The following is a 22,676-nucleotide window of genomic DNA, read 5'->3' as shown; positions in this document are numbered from 1 at the left end:
CTTTCTCCACTGGTAGCTCCCACCTCATTGCTGTGTGTCTGTATTATGGAAGCTTGGGCTCTACATGTATTTTGCCACCAAACAAAAGTTCCTTTAACATAAACAAGTGACTGTCTTTGCTCTACACCCTTGTGACACCTTTAGTCCATCCTCTGATCTACAGCTCAAGGAACCAAGAAAAAAAATGTGGTATTAGCAAATATATCCACTTTTAGAACAAGTGCCTACCAGATCCTGGGAAAGAATTTCCATCAAAATAATAATGTGTACAACGGTCTATATGTCAAATCAGTATCAAAATGTATTTGTTCATTACAATTTTTCAAAAGTTTCTAAAAAATCCACTTACCTTCAATCCCGCAGGGCACTCCAAGCTCTAAGAAAGTCTCTTGCATCCTGTCCTGGTTCTTCTTCCTGCGTCACCTGACCCAGGCACGAGATCAGGTGACGTAGGATGAAAAATAGAATTGCTAATTCCACTGCGCATGCGTGAGATTGGCAATTTTTTTTTCCCCATGAAAAAGCTCGGGATGCTCGGGCATGCGTAGAAGGAGCACCAAGAGCCTCCTGGGATGCCTGACATAGGTATCCCGGGAGGCTTTTCGCTCCCATTTATTCTCGATCGCCTAGGTGGTCGAGAATTAGGGGGGCGGTGCTAGACCTTTTTTTTGTTAAAAATCATTTATGATTGTGGACAAAGAAAACAAGATCACCCTTTTTACAGTGTTAGATATCTTGGTGAATGATTAGGATCTCTTTGAGGTTTATTTGAGCATCAGAAAAATGTACTCTTCTCTCTTTAATACATAGACAGTCACTTGGATAGAAGATTCCCTCAATGTGTGCAGAGACGGCAATGAAAACTAAGACGGCTGAGTTCCATTTTTGTCCTGTTAATTTTTGATGATGTTTTTTATAATTTGCAATTTTCTTTGCTGTTGATGTGGTTTTTCTTGATAAACAAAGGCCATGTGATGGCTAACACATGACTTTTAATCATCAGAAAATCCGTTGATGTTTATCAACAAAGTTGACTAAAAAAAATCTGAAAGTGCTTTAAACAAGACGCAAAATATCAGGCAGGACTGTAGTTAGAAGGCACATCCTGGCGGACCCCCTAATATTTCTGTGTTGAGAATGGCCCTTTAGGTGAAAGACTTCCATTATCAGTTGTCCTGTTACTTATTGTTTGACAGACTGGCGAGTGGGCAGGAGATGAGATGGGAGTGCAGGAAAGCCCCTAGCTGAGATAAATGGAAATTGGATCTTAGAGAGGGCAAACCATACATAGGCTGTGGCCGCAATCTTTTGTGGGAGAGGCTGCTCCGGCAAGGCTCTTGATAGCTTTTTTTATAGTAATGACTGTGCAGGTCTCTGCACTTGTATGTTTGGCAATAGAATATCCAGATTCAACATAGGCACTTTTCTTAGTAAGTAAAACCATGGGAAGCTTTGCATACTACCTTTGTTGCCCCATTTTTTTTTTTTTGCATTATAAATTTCCTGCAGGTGTAAACAGTCTGGCAAACTATCCAAGTCCATGAGAGTCCTATGGACAAACTCCTTCAGTTTTTCTTTTTCAGAACCTATATGTTTTACCTAGTGCTTCCTCCTTTTCTATTACATGTTTCCTGACACAACACAACTGGTCCCCTTTGGGGAAGCAAAGTATGACTGTGCGAGGAACTAACCTACTGAGCTCTGGTTTCCCTCTAATCTTTTCAAGTTCTCCTAAATACATTTATAGCAGGTTGACCTAAGTATTACTGTTCTAACCAAATGAAAAAGGGACAGAGCCTCACGCCAGCCTTCCCCAGTAATGGATCTCTTTTAGTTTTTCACTTTGTAGATTTCTTCCAATCCAGACCAAAGAGGACCTCAGTTGGGCCTCACTCCTTTCTTGGGGATTCATTATTATTAAGTAATTTACTACATTATCCTCCTATGATTCCTAGTCACCCCAGTGGGTATAGGCTCAGATCTGGTTCAGGTGGAGTTACCTGATGCACCCATTGGGCATGTTGGCTGTATTTTGAGCTTTGCTGTATTTTGAAATCTCACATCGGGGGCATTCATGAATATATGTTACCTTAACCTTATAAGAACAATTGGTCACTTAGTGTTAGCCACCCCTGAAAGACAGAGTGCACACCCTGGAAGATTCCATTTCTGTTATCTCAAACAGATTCAGATCCAGCTGGAGAATCTAAAGGACCGTAATTAGAGGAATATTATCTGTACCAAAGTTTTGCCCAAGGCTACCCCACCTAGTTCAGGGAGACAGTATTGGCTATCTCTGCCTTTTCAGCAACTCTGATCATCTGGACCTCAATCATTGATCATTGATCCCTAGGATAACAACCTGTCTCGTAATTTATAAAATCAACATTAAATAAATGGTTTGGTGGGTATTTTACAAACTTTTTAAGTTGTAACTGAAAACAAAAAAAAAATATGCAAAACTGCAAAATTTGGCTGGTCACTTGAGATGAGATATCCAAAACAATCACTATAAAAGGTCATCGTCCTCACCATGAAACCTTTAATATAGCATTTCAATGAACATCACCCAAGCACATCAAACCTTCAACAATAAATGGTGTATTATCTAAATATTTTTACAAATTGAACAACTGTTGACAGCGTCTGGGTATAAAAGTTCCTCTTGGAAATACATTTGTTTTTCAACTATCCATCCATAACACATGACAGTGTACACATGAATGCAATCTCCTAAACAAGGTTTTTATTGGAATAATCTCTATATACTGTATATGTCATGTGAAATTCAACAGTTAGACGGGCTACAAAAAAATCTGTATAGTATGAAATCTGTAATGTAATGGAAATATACTCTAGTGGCAAACATAAAAATGGAAAAATAATCATTGTGTAATACAATTATGAACTTGAATTTTATAAAAAAAATATTTAATGTATCACGTGATGCATCAATTGTTCAGTTCTTCAACTGACTGTTAAGATGCCCATTAGGAGTGCAGATAAAATGGTAAAACTAAAAAACTGCCAACTATAGGAGAGCATAGGTTGACAACAAGCTGATAAAGTAGTGGAGGCTTAGCATTGTTACCCGAAAGTAGGAAATTATGTTGGTCTTCATACACTTTAACACAAGTGTATTTGCAATGTGAGCCACATTACTAAGGCACATCAAATATTCCCCATAGCTCTAATCTAATTAGAAATAAATACATATATATTACCTAATCAGTCTACTGAAAATAAATCATGATTAATTCATCACACATACTATACAGGGATTTTATCCTCTGGATGACAAAAAATGAATAAAACCATCCTATCATCTTAATATTGTTAACATTGATCATCATATGAAAGGAGAAACTGATTGTTCAGGTAATAAATATCACATTACAAGGGAACATATTTCTTCCCTGGGATACAATTTGAAGTTAAATAATGGCTCAGAAACATTGGCTGTATTATAGTGAACATTATTTGGCTTTTTAAACCTAAACTGAATCTCAAAAAAAAGATCACCTAAATAGGAACCAAGTCTAAAATGGGACAACTGGTCTAAAGGAGCAGTAAAATCTAACGTTACAAAGTCAAGGAACACTATACTCTATATGGCCAAGATTTTATGGACCTCACCATCATGGCTGATTTATGACCAAAAAACCTGTAGACACTCCTCCAAATTAGGTTAAGGAGTATCCAGTGAAGGATATTTTTACTTCTGCATCAAACATTTTAGATAATTATACACTTTCAGCATTGTGGTAATGGTTTTGGGAAGGCTTACAATCTAGGAAGAGGGGAAAGTATCAAAGAATAGGAAGGGGGATATGGAATGGAGACAGAAGAAAGTGGTTAAGCAAATTTGAAAAAATGGGTTTTTAAAAGCTCTTTTAAAGGAGCAGAAAGTAGGAGCTGAATGAGGAAAACGTTCCAGAGAGTCCGAGCAGCTCTGGAAAAGTCTTGGAGCCATGTGTGTGATGAGGTTATGAGTGAGGAAGTCACTAGTAGGTCATTGGAGGAGCGAAGAGAGCAATTAGGGGGGTATTTTCCTTTCAGGTCAGAAAGGTAAGTGGCACAAGAGATGTGGAGGAATTTGAAGGCAAAGCACAGGAGCTTGAATTTGATTCTAAGTTGAAATGGAAGCCAATGAAGATAAATACAAAGAAACACAGCAGTTGGCAAATGGTTTTAATCATGGACCAGATCTCTTCCAGGAATGCTTGATCACCCAGGTTCTCTCACGGTTCTCTCAGTCTTCGAGGGATACAATAAATCAGGCCTGTTGTGTGATGAGTTTGGTGTGGAGGCCCTGGAGTATCATTTATGGAATCCTGACTTCAACCCCACTGAAAACCTTTGGGTTGAAATGGTGCACCAATTGTATGTATGATGTTTGTCCATCACGGTGAACTTGGAAAAAATAACTTACTAAAAGATTACTACTTCTTTTCTAAATATGTTCTCAAGCAACATACTGTATACATAATAAAGCTCCTTTCACAGAGTATAGCAGATACGCAACTTGTGTGAATATTATCTAGTTTATACAGTGGTACCTCGGTATAAGTCCGCTTTGGAATAAGTCCAACTTGGTATAAGTTCTGTTTGGACAAGAAAAATTTAGCTCGGTATACAACCTTTGCTTGGTATACAACCTTTGTGCTAGAACTTGTATGGGTCAAAATAAGTCACAACACCGCGCGCTACCCTTATTTACCTCTCTCGAGACAAAGCCACGACTGCCCACAAGTGTCAGTACACCAGTTGCTACCGTTCAGTGAATAACTCTCTGTGAATTACATAACATCTCCTCCTCCTCCCTTCTCAGCACCATCCTAGTAGGCACTATTCTCAGCAAGGTAAAGGGAGGTTACATTTTCATTTATTTCATCTAATTGCTTTTGTATTTATGTATTTTAGTATTAAGCAGTGTTTAAATTATTTTATACAGCCCCATCAATGAATAATATGCGAATAACTATAGGATTTTTTTTTCAAAGGAATAGATTAATCATTTTCCTTTTTCTTATGGGAAAAATGTGTTTGGCATAAGTCCTGTTTGGTATAGGTCCAAGGATCTGGAACGAATTAAGGACTTATACCAAGGTACCACTGTATATGAATGTGTTTTAGCTGTCTGTGGTAATCAATCAAAATCTCTGTTTTCTCTTTAACTATTGATTGCAAAAATGGGAGATGAAAGCTGACTTGTTGATATAGGCAACAAAAACCTTTCTTGGTAGCATATAGATCATTTCAAAAATCCTATAAACAAGCTGATGATCAGACATCCACAAAACTTTGTCCATATATTGCAGAATTAGCTGAGTAAAGTGAGCTGTTGTCATTTTAATTATCCAATCATGTGCTATCAAAATCCAAAAATATAATTTCCATGGACCATAATTGCATTCCAACATAGCTTCACTATGCTAACTAAGCTTTGTAAACATTTATTAAATCAACCCTGATGTGTTTACCTGAATGCAGCTCACAATATTGTTATAGTGCATACACACCTAACAAAATTCAAGGCATCCAGCAAAATAAAATAGACTTTAAAGAAAAATGCAAGTTCAGCACCTTGGAGAGCAAGGCAGCAAAGTCAACAAGAAACTTTTCTAACCTTTTATTATATTTGGTGGTTTGAACGTTGGACACATTGGATTCAGCAGCGCTGTTTAACAATGAATAATTCTGTGATTTCAGAATTGTAGTAAGTGATATATATATATAATTTTATTAAAAAGACTGAACACAATTCGCTATGTTTTGGAATAAAATATAGTATGGTGGCATCTCTACCTCTTTTTCTAGGTTTACTTTTGCACAATTTGTAAGCACAATTTTTTTAAACCTTGTTTTTCTACATTGTCAGATACTTTTGTTATGATGTCCAAACCATGGTCAAGAGGAACCAAACATTTCTCACAGAATTTCTACTTATGGGATTCGGTGACCTTAAAGAATTTAAAATTCTACTTTTCACTGTCTTTCTAATCATTCACGTCATGGCCGTAAGCTGCAATATCCTTGTTGTTGCCTTGGTTGTGTTCCTTCGGAGTCTTCACTCTCCCATGTACATCTTCATCAGTCAGCTGTCCTTGTCAGAAATCATCTTTACCAGGAACATTGTACCCCAGATGCTGTGGTTGATATTGGTGGGTGGTGGTAGAGTGTTCATCGCCCGATGTATTTTCCAGTTTTGTTTATTGGCATTTCCTACGGTGGTCCAGTGTTTACTGTTGGCTTCCATGTCCTTTGATCGATATGTGGCCATATGTAAACCATTACATTACATGCCACCATTATGACCCTTGCACAGCAAGTCCAAATAATCTGCTCTTGCTGGTTGGTGGGCTTCACTGCATCCATTATACTATATGTTTCATTTGGCAATTTACAATTCTGTGGTCCAAATACTATCAATCATTTCTACTGTGACGTCTCACCCGTGGTAGAACTTTCATGTTTTAGAACCCCTTCTGTTGAGTTTGTGACTTTAGCCTTATGTTTTTCTCTTGTTATTTTCCGTTTTTGTTCACCTTGGCCACATACATGTCTATCCTTTACATCATTCTGAAGATTCTTTCTACCACTGGAAGACAGAAGGCTTTTTCTACTTGTAGCTCCCACCTCATTGTTGTGTGTCTGTATTATGGGAGCTTAGGAGTTATATATATATTCCAACCAAACAAAAGTTCCTTTAACATAAACAAGTGTCTATCTTTGCTCTACACCCTGGTGACACCTTTAGTCAACCCTCTAATCTACAGCTTAAGGAACCAAGAAATTAGACGTGTTATTAGCAAATATATCCACTTTTAGAACCACTACAAATAATCCATGCAAATAAAAATGTGCTTGTATATTGTACATTGTCCTCACTCATAACCTCATCACACACACGGCTTCAAGACTTTTTTAGAGCTGCCCCGACTCACTGGAATGGTTTTTCTTATCCTATTCAGCTTGCTCCTACTTTCTTCTCATTTAAAAAAGCACTCAAAACCCATTTATTTCAAACTTGCCTACCCGATTTCTTTTGTCTTTTTAAACCCTCACTATTTCTCACCACTTAATATTTCCCCTCCTATTGTGTGATACTTCCCCCATCTCCTAAATTGTAAGCTCTTTGGGGCAGGGTCCTCTCCTCAGCTGCCCCAACTCCTTGGAATGGTCTTCCTTGTCCTATTCGGCTTGCTCCTACTTTCTGCTCAATTAAGAGAACTCAAAACCCATTTTTTCAAACTTGCCTATGCGTCTTCTTCTGTCTTTTGAAACCCTCACTACTTCCCACACTACATATCTCCCATCCTATTGTGTGATACTTCCCCCACCTCCTAGATTGTAAGCTCTTCGGGGCAGGGTCATTTGCAACCCTTTTTATTGTAAAGTGCTGCCTAATATGTTGGAGCTTTATCAATCCTGATTTTTATTAATAATATTAATAATAATACATAATAAGGCCTTAATGACAAGTAAAGAATCTCAAGTATGGCTGCATGAGATGCTAACCTGTGGACCTCAGCCTTCCCTCTGGTCTTTTCCAGTTCTCCTAATTTTTTTTATACCTGGCTTTAATATGATTGCCATGACCAAACACCGAATCAACCAAGCCCAAATCCAGGCTGCCCCAATACAGATTTCCAATAGTATGTAGCTTTGTTTTTATCATTCAATTCAGACCACAGGAGACCTCATATTTTTTATTACTTTATTTCTATGCAGATTCTTGATCAACTGCCCACTTCCCTTTCTCCCAGTAATTCCTAGTTGCCTCAATAGGATTTGCAAGTCCTGGCAGGCTCTAGTTTTGTTCCCTCACCCCAAGAGATGGACTGACCCAATGCTTCATTAGATCGGGAGAGCTCCAAGCTTTGTTTTTCCTCCCACCTCATCCAGATGAGATCCTCCTGGACAATATGGAAAAAGATTATATCTGTATCAAAGGTTTACCTGAGGTTGTTTCACCTTGTCAGCTCAGGAAGATTGTATTGGTTATTGCACCTTTTCAGCAAATTTACTGGACCTTGGTCTAGATGTGGTTCATCAATTCCTGAGACAATGGGTCCGATTTAAAAAAGCTCTCCAAGGTTGGAGAGGAGACACTTTATTTAGTGAAGCTGGGTGATCTGGCAAACCTGGAATGGATTTCTTCAAATTCCTTTTTGCTAGCTAGTGATGAGAATCCAGAAGCAGATCCATTCCAGGTTTATTGGATCACCCAACTTTACTGATGAAAGTGTATTCTCTCCAGCCTTAGGCAAATGGGCTATATTGGGATTTACAGTACACAGTATTGCCATCTTTAATTTTTACAGGTTCTGTATTTTCATAAAATATAGGGTTTTGAGGGTCTTTTATACTTTTAAGGTTGTTGAAATAAAAAAATAAAACTTTTGTTAAACTGGTAGCCATACAAATGTGAAAATACTCTTAATGTAATACAATCATGAACCAGAATGTTTCAGAAAGTAATGTAATAAATCCTTTATTGCAACTTTCCAGTAGGACATTGGGTTGCTTATTGGGGCTGCAACAAAATATTTGTTCTGTAGAAATGTTCTTACTATAATGAAGGTGTACTCTCTTATGTTATGTAATATAATAAATCCTATATGGCATATGGTTTGCATTTTTTCAATTGGCTGTTAGGCTCTTAATTACGGCTGAAGGGTATATGTGCAGAATAGACAGTCCAATGACAAACTAAAGAAGAGAACAGGTTGGGTGACAACAAAAAACTAATTGGTGGCATCATGTTATCATTCTAAAGCAGCAAAAATGGTTTTATTAGCGGGATCCCCAGGTAGGAAACTAGAAAAGATTCCCTAAAGTTGATTTGCTTAACAAAATTTATTACAGTGTAGGATTATGTCAAACCTACTAAAACATTTTCATACATTTAGACTACATTTAGGTTATCATACATTAAGAATAGTGTACCCACAATATGAACCACATTATAACTAGGAGACAACAACAATCCCCAGAGCACTAATCTAATAAGAAATAACATTCACTAATTAGTCTACTGACAATAAACCTTAATAATTTATCCCTCTTACTCAGTGGGGAATTTATTCTCTGGATGACAAAAAATGAATAAAATCTTAACAGATATTGTTACCATTGATCATCATACCAAAAGGTGAGCCTGCTTGTTCAGGTAATAAATATCACATAACATCACATGCTTTATATATTGGTGACTCCTTTGTTCAATCCATTGGTCTACAGTTTACGGAATCAGGATATAAGAGCTGCTGCTATTAAGACTTTCAAAGTGATGAAGTTTTGAAAACTGTTACCTTCTTGGTGTCTTCATCTATAGACTATCTGATGGACCCAAAAAACATTTTCACCTAAAGATTTATTATTCTTTTAAATACTTTTCTGCAACAAATGTGTTAAGAGCACTGATTAAGTTTAGGCAACAGAGATATTTGTCTTTGAAGTTCCTCTGCTCTCAATGATGGATTTCCAAAATACTATTTTTGAGGGTTTGCAACTATAGTTTCTTTGCAGCAAACACAATTCTGACCTAGATTATACTAATGTTTGTCCATTTGATCGTGTGTGATGAAAAATTGTTTAAAAGTGATTTCTTTATAATTTTTTTATGTCACATTGAATTTTTTAGTAAGTTTTAAAAATTTCTAGTAATTCTCAGTAATAATTCTTTATGAATTATGGTCCCCTTAAATAACAATTGACAAAAGAGTAATGATAGCATAATTATCCATTAACTTAATCTAATTAGATCATTTTGCTTAATTTCTTTTTCTTTCTGGATCTTTTTTTCTTTTCTGGTAACATTACAAAATTTTGAGTACCTTATGAATTTCTTTAATTACATTTCAAATTGACTTTTTCACATAAATGGATTTAATTACACATTCTATATATTAATAAAATCATAATTTATTTGTTAAAAAATAAAAACAGATCTTTCATCTTTAACAAATATACAGATAGTTTGTGTCCCGTCTTATTTGTCAACTTGTTTTGCAAAATCTGCTTCTTCTGTCAAAAATTGTAATGATAATCTCCCTTGTTATAAACTTTAAAACCATTAGCTGTCATTCATCCTGGTGATGATATGTTTCTTATGAACCCATAGGAAGCCCATGCCTTCGAATTCACTAATCCCTCTTTCACCTAATTACAATTTCCTATATATAAAAAAGCACTTTCTAATAGTTACATAGTTAGTGAAGTTGAAAAAGACATCAGTCCATAAACCTATCCCAGATAAAAAAAAACCCTATGGACAATTGATACATGAGGATTGTTATTTGTGGGATGTGGGGGTCCTTGTCATAACTTTAACATTCTTAAAAACTAAACCAAAAATTAGTGTCACATGCTTCAGTCTAAGAATACACCTCAATACCAAGTGTATGCATTGGGCCCCCTTATATAGCCAACAAGAAACAAATTTCCTGGAAATTTCAAAAATTAACTTTGTAAATATGCAGGTTACCAATTCAATATTTAGAATAAAGTCATGCAAATCATGCCCATATCACTAATCTGCCTCTTTCAGTGTCTTCTGAAAATATGGTTTGTAGGGAATTGTAGAGCCTGATATACTAAACTTTAAAAAAAGTGTAACATTTTAGCATTTGGATGAGTGAGCTAAGCAGGGGGAACATGGGGATGACCATTAGGTAGAGCGGTCCAATCTGCCTATATCCTTCAACTACGGTCACATGAGAGGTTGTTGAGGAGGATAAATACATTATTATTACAGGGATTTGTTTTAAACAAAAGAATAGGGTGACCATGGTGGGATGGAGGAGGGGTGTTAATTAAAGGTTTGTGTGGAAGCTAAACTTTAAACCTACAATCTGCTTTTTAATGCAAGCAGTCTTTTGGGTGGAAAATAAAATACATATTTCTTCTTATGAGTAACTTACAAGTTGAAGAACCAGAAGATCTTTGAAGGACCTTTCCAAAATGACTGCAAGGGACCACACCCAAAATAATATTAAACTTTAATTTAATAATGACTTACTTGTCATTTGCCTGGGTGGATTTCTTTTTAGGACAAATTTATTTTTCTAGCAACCTAGTTTAACCTAACCCAGACACCCCACAAAGATTCTTACTTAGATCCTAATGACAAGTTATCCCCTCTCTAGCCCTGAATCTTTCTAAGTATTTAGCATGACTGCACAATAAATGCCCACATATTTCAATGAAGCTGTATTGTTAGCACCTATAGGGTAGGGGTACAGTCCCATTTAGTCTCCCAAATGCTCTATCACCCTGACAACTGACTTTTAATTGTGCTCCTGGGTTTGACATGTCAAATGCACCTTTTGGATATTACAAGATAATGTTCTGATATTCATTGTTTTGGGAAAGCCCACATCATCCGAAGACTGTCCTTTACAACTGTCTCTTAATTGTGCTCCTGTTTTGTCACCCTGCCGCATCCACCTTTGCTGGAGACTAAGAGGTTGTGCTGACACACATTGTCCTGCCATTTCCCACATCATCAGAACACCAGTCCAGTCCAGAGCAATGATATGCATTTGATCCTGAAGTATGTGCTTTTGGACAATGGGTCTGATTTAATAAATCTCTCCAAAACTAAGGAGAAGATGGACTATCATGGGAGAGTTTGATCCAACAAACCACAAATGGATTTGGCCCAGGATTGAAAATTTTTACCAACTAATAAGAAAATTATTTTTAAGAAATCCATCTATTCACCAAGGTTCTCCTAAAAAAAACTACTTTTCCAGTCTAGGAACTGACTCAATGAGCATCCTAGAGGAATACCACACTAACACAACGTTATCCTAGCAAATTGACACACTGGAATCCAAGGGTCTCTTGGAGTCTGCAGTCTTGGAGAGCTTTATTAAATCAGACCCATTGTATAGACATGGTCCACATCATCAGAGGACCAGCCTTAAATAATGATGGAGCACTTGATCCTGAAGGATGTGCATGTAATAAAAAATAAGTCAGTAAATGAGGCTGCAGGAAACAGAGACGGGAAAACCCATGGTATAGAAATAAACAAGTTAGTGACATGACTATGGAATTTGCACAGCTCTGTGTAATATCGGCACTATATAAATACTGTTTAAATTATTTTTATTAATAATAAAGGAGAAGGATATTTTACTTTACAAACACAATATGCTAAACAATATGTGACACTCCCATGAACATGGGGGACTCACAGCTCACAGTACATTAGCATGGTGGTCAGTAGGAATAATGCTTCCCAACTGCTCATTGCTCAATGAACCTTTAGCAACCTTTGGAGGAGCCCTGGTTGGGAAACATTGCATTCGACAATTATGTTCTTCCAGCCTTGTAATAACAGCTTCACAAAGGTTCTTTTCTGTTCCAGCAGGACTTGTGTGTGGAGCCAGTTCTATATAGAGACAATGGGATAAGTTTAATGTGAAGGAACTTGAGTGTCCTGCACAGAGCTTTGGATTTAACCCTACTGAGGACACCTCTGGGATGAATTAGAATGCCAACTTCAAGCCCGGTCTTCTCATTCAACACCTGACTAAATGTTTAAATGTACACCAACACACATAGATACACTCTGATAGAAAGCCTTATCACATGCTGTCATTTCTGCAAAGGGAAGCCAACTTCATATTAATATCAATGGCTCTTAGATTGGGGTGTCCAACAAGCTGATACAGATGTGATGGTTGGTTACCTAAGTTAACATTACTGAAAAATGGAAAAGTACAAACAATTAACATCCCACCTGAAGACTATTTATTAAAACTCCATTCAACAGGTTATAGCATGTGTAATTATGACAGTCCCACTTTAAAAACTTCAGGATCAGGCTGGTGTTTATTCTTACTTTACTTGCACGTGTTGGGAATAAATGAACTCACCAGTGCCAATGGGGTAGTTATGTAATCCCAGCCAGGCAAATCAAGATGGCCAAAGGAAGAGAACAGGGAAAAATATGACGGCACCCTGCAATAGAATATGGACAGGTAAGTATTGTGGGGTTGGTTCCACTTTAGGTGAAATTATGTAGTTTGTACAAGAAAAGTGTGTATGGAATGTCCAACATGCCTAAATACAAGTGTGATCACCAGGTGTCCAAAAAGAATTGGCCATTCGGTGCACACTTACTAAATGAATGAAGTGAGCTAATGCCAATTTATTTTCCAATCATCCAATCATCAAGATTCTGTTCATTATTTGAAATACCAATCAGGCTATAATTGCCTGATTGGGTATTCCAAAAAAAACATATATTTACTATATCAACTAAGCTTTGTAAATATTTCCTAATAATTTATTAACTCAACCCTTATTTGTCCACCAGGATACAGGCTACAATTATGTTCTATCATATTCACAACGGACCATCCAACTGTAGGAAGAACTTTCTGCAGGGTGCGAAAAAAAACTTGAGTCAATTTAAGCATTTTGGAGAGAAAGACAACAAACTCACTGACCTCCCAATTTCCGTCACAAAGCCACTACTGCTACCTTAACATGTTCTACTACTTGATGGGTTGAACATTTAACATGAATACAAATGATTCACCATAATCCTAAATTACATTAACATTTGTTTGTAATTTCAGAATTATAGCAATTAATTAAGTGACATAAATGATGTAATTTTGGAAAAAAATAAAATACAGTTAGCTAAGTGTTGGATTAATATAATATGTGAATATATCTGTCTCACTTTCTTTTAAAATTGCATTGGCACGGTTTTTTAAGCACACAATTTTTATCGTTATTTTTTTACATTGTGCGTTACTTTTATTATGGTGTTCAAACCATGGTCAAGTGGAATCAAACCCAAACATTTCTCACAGAATTTCTACTTCTTGGATTTGGGGACCTTCAAGAATTTAAAATACTACTTTTCACTGTCTTTCTCATTATTCACATTATGGCCTTAACCACCAATATCCTTGTTGTTGTCTTGGTTGTGTTCATCCAGAGTCTTCACTCTCCCATGTACATCTTCATCAGTCAGCTGTCCTTATCTGAAGTCATCTTTACCAGCAATATTGTACCCAACATGCTGTGGTTGATACTGGTGGGTGGTGGTAGAGTTTCCATTACCCCTTGTATTTTTCAATTCTTTTTATTAGCATTTGCTGCAATGGCCCAGTGCTTATTGTTGGCTTCCATGTCCTTCGATCGATATGTGGCCATATGTAAACCATTACACTATACCACCATCATGACTAATGTTCTACAATTTCAAATAGCCAGCTCTTGCTGGTTGGTGGGCTTCACGGCGTCCTTTATATTATATGTTTTTTTAGGTAGTTTACAATTCTGTGGTCCAGATATTATCAATCATTTCTATTGTGATGTCTCGCCAGTGGTACAACTTTCATGTTCTGAAGACTCTTCAGTTGAGCTGATGACGTCCGCATTGTGTTTTCCTTTTGTCCTCCAAGCTCAAAAAGCCTGTATTAGCTAAAGTTGCCTTTTCATCAATTCTGATCTACCTCCACCCATCGGTCATTGATGCATAGATCAACAAGCTATCATGAAATTTACAAAATCAGTAGCACCATGAATACATTTCGTATTACATTTCAAACTTTTAAGGTAGTAATTAAAAAAGTGTATAATTCCCAAAAAATGCAACAGTGAATAGGATGAAGATATCTAATAAAACCACTATAAAAGGCCCACTTCCTCACCATATTTAAAAATTTAACTTTCGTCATAGCATATAAGAGAACATCAATTATTCAAAATGTATCGCCTTAATATTTTTCTAATTGACACATCACTTGACAGTGTCTTCATTTGGATTCAGACTATTTATCCATAGCACAAGACAATGTGTAGCTGAAAATGTTTGTAGATATTATCTTTATACATTGTCATGTGCTCATCCGATAATATCTCATAATATCTGTACTGTAATAGAATATACTCTCCTGTTAACCAAATAAATAGGGAAATATTCATTGTGCAATAGAATACTGAATTTATACATTAAAAAAATAAGCTGACACATCACATATGGCATCAGTTGTGCATTTTTCAGTTGGCTGTTGGATTGCTTATTACGTCTGCAAGTGAAATGTGCTGGACTGATGTGAAACGTGCTCGACTGGCCAAGGGAAAAAGATAGCAGGGTTTTCAGGTATAAAACTTTGCAACAGATTTACTATAAATGATTTGCTTAACAAAACCTATTAAAGTGTGGGAATATGTCAAACATACTAAAAAATAAGTTTTGGGTTTTCATACATTAGGATTAGTGTATCTTCATTGTGAACCACATGATTACTAGAACACAACAACAATACCCATACCTCCAATTTACTAAAACATAGCATTCACTAATCAGTCTATTGACAATAAATCATAGTTAACTAATTCCTCCCATTATTTTGAGATTATTTATGAGATTATTCTGTGGATGACAAAAAATGAATAAAATCATCCTGATATCATGACCATTTAGAATTATATGAAAAGAGAGGTTGCAGCTTTAGGTATTAAACATCACATTACAAGTGATTTCATTGCCATCAGTATATTCACCTCTATGACAAGAGGCCATTTTGAGGAAATAGCCCCAAAGAGTGAATAGGCCTGTAGACATTATTGTCTCCTAAATGCACTAATCATTTAAAAAGTTACACAGTCACAAGGTTTATGAAGTATAAAATTTAAAAAAAGTCAATCCTCATATTTCTGTGTAGATTAAATTAATATTTTTCTATTACTGATGTACAAATATCAGCAATTTTAGCAGATATTTAAAACTCATTTTTAATGAACAAAAGAAGACTTCCTATATAACACCAATAGGTAAGTAGAGGTATTGTTCAATAGAAATCTCCAACGAGTATCTTTTCATTTTTTTTTTTACACAAATGGCCTAAAAACTGTTGTATGTACCCCCTTTTGTTTTGTCCGCCTTTGACTATTTGGTTGAAGAATGTCTAAATTCTTTGAATTTGACTCTGGAGGATGTGAAAATATACAATTTACAGCTTCAAGTGAGAAAGGTTTAGGACTTCTCTTCATCTGTCATGAGTTTCCCTTACATGTGAGTGATTTCAGACAGACTTAAAATTCCACATACTGTAGATCCAATCCTTTCCTTCTAAACCAGATCTATTCTGGGTTTGATGGATCACCTATGCTCTTTCAGTTTATATTTACTATTCATGAAGAGCTTTATTAAATCGGGTTCCATATCATTGACAGCCTGAGCTCTCAAAAAGGGGTTAATTAAGATTGGGTGTCATTCAAACCAGAAAGTAGATAAGTAGATGGAGTGCTGGGAACATTGGTGTTTGGTGTATGTTCTGCAAGCAGTTGGCAACCAAAATAATTAAGTTTCTTCAGTATGATCTGGTATCTGGGCTTAAACATTGGTGATAGCACATTTATACTTACTTTCAGTAGTATAGCCCATGCCACTACTATGGGGCCCATAGGTGGGACCCCTATTAAAGCAAATTAAACTCTGTTTGCATGTTAAGATAGCAGAGGTCCGATACTGCATAAGTATGTGTGGGAAAGGTTGCTACAAATCCTATGACTCCTATATGCCTCCCATTTGAAAGAATCTCATCTGAATATGCAGCATGTCTTATTGAGAACCTAGCATTGCCCATAGATATGATCTAACACTAACAATTCCTGCTCTAAATATAGAGTCGTTTTTTTTTACTACCTTTGAATGGCCTGAATAAATTATTTTCAGAATTTTAGATGATTCAATTTTTAGTTTAAATAAGTTTTTTTCATTTTACAAAAAAGTATATATATATATATATATATATATATATATGTATGTAACAAAGCTCAAGTTACAAACAGAATAAAAATTCATGGTGTGCACGAAATAAAGATTGGCGATAAATATTAAATAATATATTGCAACAGAACTATACACATAACATTAATATCTTCCGAAAACTTAAGGATCAGGGGATCCTATTTGGTATGGTCGCTAAATAACCAACCCCGGGGCCCCATACAACACCAAAAAACACAAAACACTAACAACATAGAAATGGAAGGAAAAGAAAAAGAGAAGAGAGGTAAAGGAGTCAGGTTGCACAATCAGCAAAAATACATCTCCTAAAATTGTATACTATCTATGTACAAACAATTATATAAATAGTAAAGGATTACATTTTTTATCGGGGTCTGAAGAAGAGGACTGAAGCTCGACGAAACGCGTAATATTTTGTTGTGATTATTTTATATCCAAAAAAAGTTTTAGTGAATTTATTGTTGAATACTTTCTTACTTACTTGGAGGAACTTATGTCTCTCATGAATAATGTAACAGATTCCTAAATGTCAATGACGTCCAATCATTTGTTTTTTTGTATTGTTTTCTTTTTTGTCAATAATTTAATAAAAATGTGTTGGTAATGTTTTTACAAACAAAAAGATTGTACTTGCTTTTTGAGGAATTGCTTAAAATAAGTAATCCTATGTTTAAAAGGGGGTCATCAGTCCTATTGGATCTAATATTTTAGCAGTATCTGAGATTTAGTTTTCTCCTTACATTATATTTCCCTCATATTATAGGTAAAGTAATCAGTATATTTTCACTTAATTATTTTCTCAGTTAATAAACATTAACATATGAATGAACAATGATTGGTCATCCAGGCTGGATATCCCAATTTTTATAGTATGTGAATTGGGGTTGGATTGTGATAAGTATGCTGCTGTAAAGAACTTACCTGTCCAGTGAGTCCGTGGTATCCCTGGGGATCCCAGCCCCAGAGGGAGATGACGCTGCAGCAGGCAGCATGGCCGAGGCTGCCGCCCTGCTCACATCTCTCCCTGCAGGTGGAGGGATCGGTTCTAGCCAAACTACTGTTCGCCAGGCGGCATCCCCTGGGTCTTCATGGATTTGATTACAGAAAGTCCTGTTCTCAGCACTCCTGTAGATGTGCAAAGTAGGGCACGTCCCGGGAAAGCTGTGGGAGTGCTGTGCCCCCTGGGGGCGTGGCACTCGGCTGCCTCGCCACGGGGTGGGACATAGTTAGTTTAAATTCCCCGTGGCCAATCGACCGCAGGGGATTCAGGTATTCTCCAATCAAATGGCGCCAGGTGGCGCAAGGTCATTGGGCACTCTGGCCATTTAAGGAGAACCTGAACACCATTGCCCGCTCCAAGCCTCTGTGAGTACAGTGTGCGTTCTCAGTGTTGGTTTATATTAACCTGTTGTGTCATTACCTATAGCGACCTGGTCTGATACCTGATTCTGCCTGAACTCCGCCTGCCCTGACCTTGAATTGTTTATGACCACTCTTGCCTGCTGCCTGCCCCGACCTCGGATTGTTCCTGACCTGCCTTTGCCTTATCCTCCTGTACCACGCTTATCGGACTTATCATCTGTGATTAACCCTTGTCTTGTTTTAGGACTACCAATAAAGCTTGACAAAACGATTCTTGGAGTTGGCTGTGGTTTGTGTGCCCAGGTGCATTACAGCTGCATTTCAAGCAGGATAAACAGGTACCTTTTGTACTTGCTTAAAAATTTGTACGTTTCGAATGCAAAAAAAATCTAATACAGCCACAAAATCTACAGACTGGTAAGCTTAATATGTTCCATTTTGGTCACTGGCTGCAGTTATCCTTTAATCAACATTATCTTTTAATTTAAATTAAAAATCAGTAAATAAAACACATTGACAAAAGAAGAAAATAATATTTACCGTATTTTTCGGACCATAAGACGCACTTTTTTCCCCCCAGAAGTGGGGGGAAAAAGTCCCTGTGTCTTATGGTCCAAATGTATCAAAATGTATCCTTCCCAGCTGCTGTCCCGTCCCCCCTGTAGCCCCCCCTCTGCCTTTTCATATTATATGTTTTATTAGGTAGTTTACAATTCTGTGGTCCAGATATTATCAATCATTTCTATTGTGATGTCTCGCCAGTGGTACAACTTTCATGTTCTGAAGACTCTTCAGTTGAGCTGATGACGTCCGCATTGTGTTTTCCTTTTGTTGTTTGTCCATTTATGTTCATCATGGCCACCTACATCTCCATCCTTCACACCATCATGAAGATCCCGTCCACCACTGGAAGACAGAAAGCTTTCTCTACTTGCAGCTCCCACCTCATTGTTGTATGTCTGTACTATGGAAGCTTAGGATCTTTATATATTTTCCCACCAAAAAAAAGTTCTTTTAACATAAACAAGGGTCTGTCTTTGCTCTACACCCTGGTGACACCTTTAGTCAATCCCTTAATCTACAGTCTAAGGAACCAAGAAATTAGGAATTTTATTAGCAAATGTACAGTATATACCTTTAGAACATCGAGTAACCAATAAACTGAAAAGATATTTCCATAACAATAATAATGTGATTGTACTCTGTACATAACATGATCAATATGGGTGGCATGGTGGCTCAGTGGTTAGCACTCTAGACTTTGGGGTGTTGGGTTACAGGTTTGAATCTCGGCCAGGACACTATATGCATGGATGTTGCAGGTTCTCCCTGTGTTTACGTGGCTTTCCCCCGGGTACTCCAGTTTCCTCCCACATTCTAAAACGTATTATATACAAAAATAAATATCCTCAAATTAATTTATTACAGTTTTGTGGACGTGGAAACCAACTATAGTGCTATATACATATGGAGTTGTATATGTAATCTGTATTTTTTTGAAGGAATACTTGTAAATAAATGTGGTGAATATTAAAAACGAGCCTTGTTTTTCATGCTTGCTAAGTTTTTAGGAATATTTAAAGGTCATTGGTTATTGGTGAAGGGCTATGAAATCCTCTCAACGGGCCTCATTTATTAAAGCTCTCCAAGGCTAGAGAACATTCACTTTCATCAGTGAAGCTGGGTGATCCAGCAAACCTGCAATGGATTTCTTCAAAGTCCTTTGCTATTTGCTAGCTAGTGTTTTGAATCCTAGGCTAGATCCATTCCAGGTTTACTGGATCACCCAGCTTCACTGATGAAAGTGTATTGATGATTTGTGAGTAATTTGTAAGTAAAACTGAAGTAAAAAAAATACCTCTAGGTATGTTCAGAGTGATTGATTCAAAGTAGTTAATTCAGACAGTAATTAAGGAGGCATAAAATGCTAATGTTTAAACAAAGAAGCACTAACTAATTACTCTCAAACCATTGTTTATTATTTTATGTCCTGAGTATGCCTGTATATAATGTTATAACTGTATTTAATTTATGATGGATGCATTTATTTGGATTTCTTATCTGAGTATGCTTTTTTGTTATGCCACCCCTGACCTATTACTATTTCTATACACGACAGACCGATAAGCACGCACCACTATCTATCCCTGAGGAAGCACTTTGTGGCGAAACGCGTGGAATCACTGCGTGCCACGACACAGTATTTTGAATAGTTTTATGGGTATATGTAATAATTTATGACAAAATCCATACTATATAGTATGTATAACTACTCTGCGCTGTGAATTAGTAACAGGACAGAGACGAAAACAATATATGTTTATGTGTATTTAATGACTTATGTACTGAATAATCAAACAATACACTTCACTTTTTGCATGAAAAACCTATGAGCCTCAAACCTCTTTCTTTCCTCTCTATTCATTGACCATATGACCAAAAGAAAGACAAGCATTGCTTCTTGCCAGCCTGTCCCTGATATAGATCTTCATTGGTTTTCACATCCAGGCCACAGTGGACCTCAGATGGACCTCACTTCTTCCATGTGGATTCTTTCATGTGGATTCCTGACCAACAGCCATCTCAATCACCTTCACTATCTTCCAACATTTCCTAGTGGGATTATAATTTAATTAGCTCAATTTGAATTTACCAGTCGCCCCAACCGAGCTCCAAGCTTTGCTTTGGAACTCAGCTTAAATCTAATTGGACATGAAGTAGATTCAAGAATCTACTTCCCCCTTAAATTCAGACATATAATTGGCCACTCAATGTCAATCATATCTGTAAGACATGGTATGCTTCCTTTTAATTACTCCATTATAGTACCTTGGACCACCAGATTTAGTTCCAGCTAGAGGATCTGGATTATTGTAGTAAGAGAAATAATTTCCTTTCCTGACTTCACTTATATTGCTAACCTTTATCAAAGGTTTGTATGAGGCTACTCCATCCTCCAAGCTCAAAAACCCTGTATTAGCTAAAGTTGCCTTTTCATCAATTCTGATCTACCTCCACCCATCGGTCATTGATGCATAGATCAACAAGCTATCATGAAATTTACAAAATCAGTAGCACCATGAATACATTTCGTATTACATTTCAAACTTTTAAGGTAGTAATTAAAAAAGTGTATAATTCCCAAAAAATGCAACAGTGAATAGGATGAAGATATCTAATAAAACCACTATAAAAGGCCCACTTCCTCACCATATTTAAAAATTTAACTTTCGTCATAGCATATAAGAGAACATCAATTATTCAAAATGTATCGCCTTAATATTTTTCTAATTGACACATCACTTGACAGTGTCTTCATTTGGATTCAGACTATTTATCCATAGCACAAGACAATGTGTAGCTGAAAATGTTTGTAGATATTATCTTTATACATTGTCATGTGCTCATCCGATAATATCTCATAATATCTGTACTGTAATAGAATATACTCTCCTGTTAACCAAATAAATAGGGAAATATTCATTGTGCAATAGAATACTGAATTTATACATTAAAAAAATAAGCTGACACATCACATATGGCATCAGTTGTGCATTTTTCAGTTGGCTGTTGGATTGCTTATTACGTCTGCAAGTGAAATGTGCTGGACTGATGTGAAACGTGCTCGACTGGCCAAGGGAAAAAGATAGCAGGGTTTTCAGGTATAAAACTTTGCAACAGATTTACTATAAATGATTTGCTTAACAAAACCTATTAAAGTGTGGGAATATGTCAAACATACTAAAAAATAAGTTTTGGGTTTTCATACATTAGGATTAGTGTATCTTCATTGTGAACCACATGATTACTAGAACACAACAACAATACCCATACCTCCAATTTACTAAAACATAGCATTCACTAATCAGTCTATTGACAATAAATCATAGTTAACTAATTCCTCCCATTATTTTGAGATTATTTATGAGATTATTCTGTGGATGACAAAAAATGAATAAAATCATCCTGATATCATGACCATTTAGAATTATATGAAAAGAGAGGTTGCAGCTTTAGGTATTAAACATCACATTACAAGTGATTTCATTGCCATCAGTATATTCACCTCTATGACAAGAGGCCATTTTGAGGAAATAGCCCCAAAGAGTGAATAGGCCTGTAGACATTATTGTCTCCTAAATGCACTAATCATTTAAAAAGTTACACAGTCACAAGGTTTATGAAGTATAAAATTTAAAAAAAGTCAATCCTCATATTTCTGTGTAGATTAAATTAATATTTTTCTATTACTGATGTACAAATATCAGCAATTTTAGCAGATATTTAAAACTCATTTTTAATGAACAAAAGAAGACTTCCTATATAACACCAATAGGTAAGTAGAGGTATTGTTCAATAGAAATCTCCAACGAGTATCTTTTCATTTTTTTTTTTACACAAATGGCCTAAAAACTGTTGTATGTACCCCCTTTTGTTTTGTCCGCCTTTGACTATTTGGTTGAAGAATGTCTAAATTCTTTGAATTTGACTCTGGAGGATGTGAAAATATACAATTTACAGC

Source organism: Pyxicephalus adspersus, chromosome 2, assembly GCF_032062135.1.
Source record: "Pyxicephalus adspersus chromosome 2, UCB_Pads_2.0, whole genome shotgun sequence".
Classification (NCBI taxonomy): Eukaryota; Metazoa; Chordata; class Amphibia; order Anura; family Pyxicephalidae; genus Pyxicephalus; species Pyxicephalus adspersus.
Note: the sequence above shows the minus strand (reverse complement) of the source record.